This window comes from Parus major, chromosome 3, assembly GCF_001522545.3.
Source record: "Parus major isolate Abel chromosome 3, Parus_major1.1, whole genome shotgun sequence".
Taxonomy (NCBI): domain Eukaryota; kingdom Metazoa; phylum Chordata; class Aves; order Passeriformes; family Paridae; genus Parus; species Parus major.
Genome location: NC_031770.1, coordinates 46122214 through 46132382, shown reverse-complemented (window position 1 = coordinate 46132382; position 10169 = coordinate 46122214). Strand labels below are relative to the sequence as shown.

At 43.5% G+C, this 10169-nt stretch overlaps 1 protein-coding gene across 2 annotated transcripts in view; it reads left to right on the top strand.

Moving 5' to 3' along the window:
- The first annotated feature begins 7337 nt into the window (after positions 1-7337).
- Positions 7338-10169, top strand: part of GREM2 (gremlin 2, DAN family BMP antagonist) — a 47695-nt gene continuing 44863 nt past the window's right edge. Inside the window, exon 1 of one of the 2 annotated variants that reach the window (XM_015622039.3) lies at positions 7338-7649. The gene's annotated coding sequence lies outside the window, so the exon portion shown is untranslated. The remainder of the gene's footprint in view (positions 7650-10169) is intronic. The other variant, XR_004496357.1, reaches the window with a different exon arrangement.

The window sequence follows — 10169 nt, the reverse complement described above, 5'->3', positions numbered from 1 at the left end:
CAGTCCCAACTCTCAGTCTACCTTTTCAGGGAACTTGCTCCAGTCCTCTTAACAACTTCATGGTGCTCCTCTGGGCTTGCTCCAACTGTTCCATGTCCTTATGCTGGGGACACCAGAACTGAACACAATACTCCAGCTGGGGTGTCACAAGAGCAAAGTAGAAGGGGAGAATCACCTCCATCAACCTGCTGATTATGATGCAATCTAGGATTCTACCAGAGAATCTTTCTGGGTTGCCAGCGCACATTGGTTTTTCACCAACCATCACCCCCAAGTCTTTCCTCACAGAGCTGCTCTCAATTACTTTTCTGCCCAGCCTGGAGGTATGCCTGGGATTGCTCTGACCCAGGTGCAGGACCTTGCCCTTTGCTTTGTTGAACTCAATGGGTTTTGCATCCGCCCATCTCTCGGGTGTGTCAGGGTCCCTCTGGATGGCATCCCTTCCCTCCAGCGTGTCGACTGCCACTCAGTGACACCACTCAGCTCGGTGCATCGGTTAAATTGTGTGTGAGGGTGCACCCATTCCCACTGCCCATGTTGCCAGCAAAGATGTTGAACATAAAGGGATCTAGAGACCAGGCATTATGTTTTCAAGGGCTTGCAGAGACAGCCATATGGGGCAAATGTTACATTATAAGATATTCTCTTGTCACCTCATCACCTAATTCAGAAGCAGCTTAGTATTATTTCTTCATAACTATTAGCTGACATGTTCATAATACATTTGAAATATTGAAGAGGATACTGTCTTTTGTTTGAACTGATGGTTTCAGTTAAATGCTTGTGTACTTCCCAAAACATCCAGTGCCAATTACTATCAGTGAGATGTATTTCGGTTTAATTAAAATATCAAATTCAATTGTGCCATGTGATATTAATATAACAAGGGATATTAACTTCTGCCTTGTGTGATGCACATATTAAATTGTTATCACATGCACTCCATCCTCAGCATATCCCTGGCAGGATTCTTGTCACTTAAAGTCTGCCCCGCTGTCAGAAGGAACCACCCACCATTTTATTTGTTTGAGTGGAGCATCTTCTGCTGCTTGGGGTGGGGGTAGGCTCTGTTTGCTTTGGGCAATTCAAACATCTTCCACAAGCTGCTTGTCCTGTTGTAGTGAGGAAGAAAGTGCCTGTTAAGTTCAAAGGAGACATGTCCTCAGTCATGGACAGCAATGGGCTGCTTCAAGAGCAGTACCAGGGGAAAGCCTGAGGAACACAGAGCAAAAGAGGTGGAACATTCCTTACAAAGTGTAACCGTGGTGGCAGGCTGGGAACTGTTCTTTCCTCTTCTTCATAGCTGCTGTGACATGAGATCCACAAACAAGGACAATATGTTGCTTTCTGTGAATCTCTTCTCCTTTGCAACATGATGCAACTAATTAGGCTTCTTTCATCTTAGGGAAGTTCTGAATGATTTTTCCTCTGAAACACTAGACATGTGAAACACTACAAAAAGCAAGAAGCTAAAGCAAGAAGCTGGGGCATGTTATATGAGGATACAATAATTACAGCTTGGTTATAGACCAGATTTTGAGAGGAAAACCACCAGGAAATGAAGAACTAAAGAGGAGCAAGGATACACTAGCTGATGCAGCTGAAGGCAAACTCCCCCCAAATTCTGAAACTTTGAATTTTACTTTTTCTCCAAGTTGTATGTGCTGTTTGGGAGTAGAGGGAGGCGTCACACAAAAAGCACCACTTGTAAGAATCTCACTCAACACGTTTTCATGAAAGAAATTAACCAGAGACCCTGTTAATTACTCACAGTTCTTGGAAGAAGCTATATTGGCTGCCTTCCTGGTTCCACACATATTGCCTTTATTAGGCGTTATACAGCAAGTGAATCATACATGACAGGGCTGGTCTGGCTCTAATATTTTGAGGTTATCTGTTCCTATTTAGTGATGTTCCCTAGAGATCCAGATGTCCCCAAAGCCCCTCATGGCAGAGAAGAAGAAGGAAGAGAACTCATCTTAAATGGACTTCTGTTCTCTGCTACTCATCTCTCTTTTTTGTCTAGATAATATCGCAATCCAACCAGAGAAAATAGAGATGGAGTGGAGATTAACTGGTGACCTCATTCATTCATTTCGTCCCAGATTCTGGCAGAATTGTCTGCTCTAAAACCAGTAGAGCATTATCAAAACAGGGTAAAAAAGGTGTGTCTAAGGTTAATATAGGGAAGAATTACAGATTTCAGAAAGGTAAACACCACTTTTTTATTTTGATTGTCACTGAAAGTTGTTACAAGAAAAAGTCTAGACCGGTCATAGAGCATATGAAACAGAAAATATAGGACAGTTGTGATGCTTTGGCACATGAGATGACTGCTTTCATTCTAGATTAGCAGTTTTTGAAGGATTCTTTGGTGAATGGGAAGGTTTTGTAAAGTGTTCATGACTTAATGATCGACATCTTTAAAGGTAGTGTTGAGAGGCACTTTTGACTACCATACTCTGAGAGAGGACCAGTGAATATTTACAGACCCATTCTGTCTTAAAAGGGCATTAACATCTCATACCCTTCTCTCCCTCTGCTTTTTTTTTCCCCCTATTCTTCACTAGTTATGCCTTTTCTTATTATGATCTCTTGAAAAAAGAGTATGGCATAATTTTATATTAAGTCTTCATCAGTCAAGGTTGGAATCATCCCCAGGGTACACAAAAATTCCAGTCAAGGAGAAATTTACTTCAGGCCTTGCAAAGACTAATCTTATTTAATCTGGTAAACTGAATTTGTGAGCCGTCTGGAGACTTTTCAAAGGTAGATGTGTGAGGAGCCATTATTTCCTCCCAGAGAACAAACAAAGGAGAAACAACTTTCTACTGCCTAAAGCCTGAGCTCCTGGAGCACACAGATGGGCTCAGGGAATCTGGATATCTCAAATGAAATTTTGATGGGAATGAAGTGAAAGAAGCTAAAGGAAGGTGATAGCACTTTCTTTTCCTTCAAAGGTGTGCATAGAGAGTAATTTATATTTGAAGTCAGAACCAGGCAATACTGTTTCATTCATGATGACTGTGAAGTACACAGATGGCATTTTTGCCAGGAATACATTTATCCATGTTAATGAAGTTCTTTATCAGGGGTTGTATGAAGTATTTACTCATGTTCTGGGATGGGATGTTGCCCTGTCTAGGTAGAGACATATTTCAGAGTTGTTTTTCACATAGCAAAGATAAAGTACTGAAAAAAACAGGATCAAAATTACCGCTGCTTAGAGTGCTTTCCTGGCTTGAATCCACAATGTTAGAAAAGAACTCCAAACTACAAGACAGGTGCACTATGTCCAAAGGCATTTAGGTGCCTAATTGTCTGTGAAAACAGTACGAGCCGTTGAAGATCTTGACAAGTGTGATTTATCTTACAGGGACGCCACATTCTCCTGCATTCTTGCATCTTCTCCTAAGCCAGGACCCAACCTTGCCCACACGACCCAGCCCACCGGCGGCGGAATTATCGCGCAGATAAGCTGTGTGCCAAATGTTCTGCGTCAACAGTGGGATATCGTGCTTTGTAATTCCCATTCAGAAAGGTGCCTTGGAACGGAAGTTATTAAGGAGCCACAAGTGGAATACTTGTGCTGAGTGAGTGTAGCTGGGGCGGGTCCAGCCACTGAAACTGAAGAAACTCAACACCAGGAGTCAGACACCAAGGACATGCCAGCCCAAGGCTCCAGATGGAAACGCACCAAGGAAAACTGAGAAATCAGGGCTACCTCAAACCAAAGAGCAAATCAAGAGCAAGGTCAGGAAATCAAAGAGCTTGCACTGAAAGTTGTGGATAAATGTGAGCTAGGACTTAAACAAGACAATGCAGTTTAGCTGAGAGGCAGGAACCTTGAAGAAACAAAGAGGTATTTGTAAGGCAGTGAAATCAGTTGTGGGACTGTACCTGAGTCAGAAACATACAGCATCCCATAGACAGTCAGGAGTCTCAGCCAATCTCTACCAATCTCCCAGGAGGGTATTGAGGCAGCTCCTGGCTGCAGAGCTTGATCATTTACTCAGGGCCCAAGAGAGGAGGATAAGTGTGTAACCTGACACAAATGATCAGTCTGTTCATTCAGTGCACATATGTCAATTTAAAACCAGGAATGATTCATTAAAACCAGGAATAACTCATATAATCACCAATAGGGACCACCAGATCTCCCAGGTTTCTTCTTTTCTCATTTATGTAACTGTGGATTGTGTCTCAGGGCAGGAATGAGGTTGGGGTATGTGACTGACAGTACCATCTCTCAAGCCTCCTTTGGCTCTGTGGATGTGCTACAGCCCTTCGTGCTCTGCAGGCACTCCTGCCAGATGTGCTCACAGATCTACACAAGCTCTGTGCTCAGGGCTGCAGAGCAGAACAGTTTCTGTAGTGGCGATGACAAAGATATGGTCCTTGCTGTGAAGGAGATGGGCACCAGTTGTTTGTGTTTTGTCTCAGTGTGAGACAAAAGACATGGATTACAGTCATTCCTGAAGTGCGGCCACATCAGAAGTAAGAATGTAGTATTAAATCTGTAGATTAAAAGTAGGTATAGGCTTCAACATCTTGCTGAATTAATGGTTCTGTAGTTGCCAGGGGACATTTAAAGGTTAGTCTGTTAGTTTAACTACAGCATACAATAAAAGTCAGGCACTCACAGTAGAGGAAAGATGCAGCAATATCTATACAAATGTGCTTTACAGGGATATTGCTGGATAAATGCTATCTGCAGAATGCAACTCTTTCAGTTTTAAAATTAAAAAAAAAACCCATATAACTATTTTTAGTGGCATAAAATTCTTGTTGTAGACCACAACAAAGAATAAATATGCTGTGTATTTTCCATGTCAGATCAAGACCCTTTGCAGTTCTCACTAACCAAACTGTAAAAAAAAAAAAAAAAAAGAAAAAAGTTGCTTAGAATCCAAAATGTCTCAGTTTGCTTACTACTATATATGTGAAAGAAATACGTGGGAAAAACAATCATTGATCAAACAGAAAATGAAACATTTCTGGTTTAAAAATAAAGCCCATAATGAGAAAATAAAAATTATTTATGAAGTCAAACGACTTTTAAATCTTTAAATTCTCCACATACCTTCTAGGATTATAGTAACCTGTGGAAGGTCATTATAGTTATAAGGGAAAAGATTAAATAAGCACTTAAGCAGACATAAATAAAACAGACAGGTTAAAAGCTATCAAATTGAACAAGACTAGAGGGAAACTTATCAGCTCTGTAAAAGAATCCAAACACAGAAGGAAACAAACACAATGTTGAAAATAGCTAAAGGGAAGTAGCAACTCTGGAAGTACAAAATCTTACTAAGTCCCAAGTCATCTATACCAAAGAAACTTTTTGGTCCATAAGGAGAAGTATGACAAATATATTACAGAAAAACTTCCGTAATGATTTTGGAGCAATTTCCCCCAAATAACACATAGGAGGATATAAAATTTGCATTAAAATTATAAGACAACATGATTGAAAATTAGTAGTTAGAAGAAGCCTACGGGAACAGCCTACTATGATGTTTGTTTCAGCCAATGCTCAGCTGGAAGGTCGTACCCCTTCCTCTGACACAAATACCTGTCTGTTGAGCGAGAAAAACAGGAGGGTGAAAAGAGGCCTTGAGAATGGAGTCTGCATTCTTCCCAGAAAGAAGTCAGAGAGAGGACAGGCAACACTTTCTGACTTCAGAAATACTGAGACAGTGTATATATATATCTATATATATATATCTATACATATATATACATACATGTGTGTGTGAGCTAGTCATTTGGATCAGGAGCATGCAGGGAGAGGAATGCCTGTGACAGAGGTGTTGGGGGACGATGGAGGTGCAGTGGCTGCTGTGTCTCTTGGGACATGGCTGGAAATGTAGCTTGGTCTCTAAACCAGCAGTTTCATTTCTTCAAGGAAAAATTAATTGGCAACATGTGAAGAAAAAACATATAATAAAAAAGAAATAGGACCTTTTAGTTATTCTTGGGCGGGGGGGGGTAAGTAAAGTTCTAGAGGTGTAGCTTCATTTAATTCACTGAGGGATATTTTTGCTAATAAAGCTTTTAAAATGAGGGATGCACTATACTCCAAGTATGGATATTTCTAAATATGTCTGGGTTTATATATTTCTCAATATTTCTATTTTTATTTTTCTGACTTTTGCCCGCACAAAAGATAAACAAAACCATTCTTAACTAGTTCTGTATGCCCCAAAGAGACAAAAGTATGCATGCTTTATAGGGAATGAAAAATAACATACCATTTTGTAGGAAAAAAATTAATTAGCTACAGAATCAATTAAAAACGTTATGGACATCGCCATTAAAAATGTACATACTGGTGTCACGCAAAGGTACCTCTACAACTCCATTCTCTGTTTCAAATGCTTCAATCTGCCAAATTTGGATAAGTACTGACTTTTAATTGCATCTAATGTGCCAACAGGCATAGATGCTGCTTAGTTCAATAGCATCAGTTAAATGCAGGTCATTGCATTAATTAAGAGTGCATCTGTTATAACTCACCATTTTGTTCTCCCTAATTTTAATAAGCATTTTTGCCAGCATACTTACTGGAAATATTACAACATCTTCTTGCACTGAGAAAACCCACAGAACCTATTTATCTGGTTCTACTGTATACTGTTTAAACAGAGGGTCAAACCAAAGGCTTGCCATTTTGCCCAGAAGACCGGTCTAAGATTTGCTTTAAGATTACAGCACATCTGCGGGAGGGAAAAGGCTTTTCCACAGGTCACTTAAGTCATCCTGAGCGAAAGGAATACCAACACCAAAGGTGCACCAAGGAATGACAGCCACAGCCGCTGAGGGTGAATGACCTGAGATTCAGGACGAGGAGGCACCCTGATTCTATTTTCTGTGCACGCCGAGATTTGACGCGTAGTTAACCCAGCTGGGGCTAGGAGCCCAAACGGCGTAAGAAAAGCAAACTCAGCTCAGGCAAAGAATGCTTTGTCCTACCTCAGATTTAGCCCTCAGGTGATCAAGCGCTGCATGCTTTTAATTTTACCAGCTAGGGATATTTTTTTTAAACGTTCAGAGAACAAACGTGTCCGAATATTGAGCATGACACAAAATGTCACGAACGCTTAAAGTTGCGGGTCCTTCAGCTCACGGAGGAAGATGCGAAGGGAAGGAGGGTGTTTTGGACCCTCGATTGGACGTCGTCTTAGGGACGGGGGTGGAGAAGGTGGGGCGAAGGGGGTGAGCGGGAGGGTGTGAGGAGGAGAGAGCGGAGCCGGCCGTGCCCGCCAGGTTGGGAAGCGGCCGGGAGCGGGGCGCGTGGGGCGGCGGAGGGGAGGCGGGCGGGAGGCGGCGGGCGGGCAGGCCGGTGTGAGCTGTTTGGCCACCGGAGCCAATCGAAAGCGGGGCCTTGATCCTCTCCTCGGGCAGTGGCTGCGCCGAGCCAGTGCCGCGCTCCCCGCAGCCCTCGGGACCGGCACGGCCGCCTCGCTCTCTCCGCGCACCGCCGGCCCCACCGAGCGCCTATGGGCATCTGCAGCCGGCGAGGGCTTCGCACCACCGCCACCGGCAGCAGCGGCAGAGGGCGGCGACCGCCACCCCGCTTCATCGCCCCTTGGGATCTATAGCCGGCGGACGGAGCGCGCTGCGGAGCCTTCCCCGCCTCCGTGCAGGTATGGGGCGGCCAGCGACCTGACCCGGCGCCGCTCCTCTTGCGGCCGGCTCGCTCCCTTCCTCCTCCTCCTCCTCCTCCTCCTCTTCCTCCCCTGCCCTCTGACGCCCCTCCGGGGACAGGCGGCGGGGCCCGCGGTGGCGGTGACAGCCCGGGGAGCTCGGCGGGGCCGCGGCCGCCCCAGCCCTGCCGCCCGCGGGCGCTTGCGGGGTACGGAACGAAAGGGGCGAGAGCGGAGCCGGGCTCCGCAGCCTGGCTCCGAGCGGCCCGGGAAGGTACCTGCATGGCCAGGTTCCCCCCGCCCGGAGCGCCCTGCGCCCCGCCACCACGCTCCCTCCCAAAGGAAAAAAAAAGAAAGACAAACCAGAAAAAAAATCAGCTCGTGCGTGAAACCTGTGCCCCTTTGTACCTTTCTTTCTTTGCTTTGGGTTAATGATGGTTTGTGATTATGAAACCCCACGAGGGATCAGCTCCAAGAGCGAATAGCATTACTTTAAGTCATGACTTGGAAATATACGTGTGTGTGTACAGACACTGGGGTTTTTTTTTACCTTGAACTTGAGGATTATACAAACCCGCGTCTGTCTCACAAGGAGCTCCTGATTGACTTTCTGCTAAAGTTAAGGAAATATTTGTGCTTCCACAGGTCTTGCAGAATTGGAGGCACAGGTCTTACAAAAAAATTGCGGTGGCATTTGGCTGAACAGCTCTTATTTTTAGCATGCTATTGTGAAAGTGGTTATATAACTTTTGGTGGATTTTTGAGGACAAAATTAACAGCTCATAATAAGTTAAACCTTTTAACCTTTTTTTTATATATTTTTTTTTTTCCTCTTGAAGAGGATAAATAAACAGAATGAAATCCAATGAGTAGTCAGGTGAACTTCGGTAGAACCAACAATAGAGATTCTCTTAGAAAAAAAACCCTGTTTATGAATCCCACAGCCCTCTCAACAATCATGAAGCAGCAGGTGCAAGACCAAGCAATGTCAGCTCCGAGCCCCAATTAGGAAGTTGGTTATCAGGCTGCTTCAAGGCTATTTCTTGCTAAACCAGGGTGAAATCAGCAATCACTTCAGAATCTTGCCTTCCCACCCGTGCCAATACAATACAGATGCTGTGTTTCCTTAGGGGATTAGATTGCTTCTTGAACTTCAAGAAGTACGCACAGCCTGAAGTATTTGCTTTAATGCTTGATGTATTTTAATGCAGACGCTTCTCTTGCAAAACTTGGTTCCTGCTTCTCAGGCTGGTCTTTCTTCATTACTTGCAAAAATTGAAGAAGAGCAATACCTTAAGGTTTTAAAAAATCACCTCAGGAAAGTAACTGTGTGGAAGGGCAGCGTGCCTACATAGAGAGCCAGGACACGAGGGTGTTGTGACAGTGTTCAAGCTCTGAGCAAGTGGTCTGTCTCTCACTTTTGTTGTATGGTCCTCATGAGCTGCAATCATCCAAGTGAAGTCCTAAGTTCTAAACATTTGTGATCACTGTGCGGCTGAAAAGAGAAGATTGGTCTGCAGAATCGCTGTTGTAGAACGAGCGAGAAACCTAGCAAGGAGGGTTTTGCTTATCATGTCTCTTGCAGCCCGCTGTTCAGGCAGAGAGCTCTTGTGTGCAGGGAGGAGGTGTGTCTGGTGGCAGCAAGTTTTGCAAAGTCTTCCACTGCAGTATGATAAGTAAGCAAAAGATGTGTCAGTGAAAAGCACTAGTAAGACCACCACAAGAGTGCCACAAAAATAAATGCTGCTAACACAAGATTTTGAGCTGATTTGTTTAGCTGAAATAAATTCTTTTTGTTTTTTATCTTTCAAATAGACTGTGCATGATGTTCAATGTGGAATAGAACAAACGTATGAAAAGATTTTTGGAGATTTTTGTTTCTTTTCATAGCATCAGGCAAGGGTAAAAATTAATATTTGAAGTATCCATGGAACTGCATCAATAAATTGGAAATGCTTGGTTTCAGTCACCATTTGTCAATGTTTATTAAAGTGCAAATCCCAGAGATCCAGATCATATTTTATAATAAAGAGTCCTGTTTGAGTTTTGTTTGATAAATCTGGTAACTGGTTTAATTCTAACACTGTTGCTAAAATAACGTAGTAATTCTAACCCAGTCATCAGAAACTGGTAAATTCCAGTTTGGGATTGGTACAGTGGTATTTTCCAGTTTCTGATCTAGAGCTAGAATTGTTTCAATGAGCAGTTCCAAGTTACTTGAGTAAGAATCGAGTGGTTGAAGCGACCATGCAGATTTACTGACATCTGAAGAGTATCTTAAAGAGTAGCACAAAGAGGTCCTTCCCTCCCCTGGCAGATGCTCTTGGGTGTGGTTGTGCATTTACAGTGTTGTGGTTCATGTCAGGAGTGGGCTTTTGATGCCCATCCTTCAGTTGTTCCACTTGCTGTCCTTCTCCATATACCTCATGGTGGGCCAGTTGGGTTCCTTCAAGATGAATCGAAACTAAAAGATGTGCTGAAGTTTTTACTGGAAATACAATCGGTAGGATCAGACCTAGC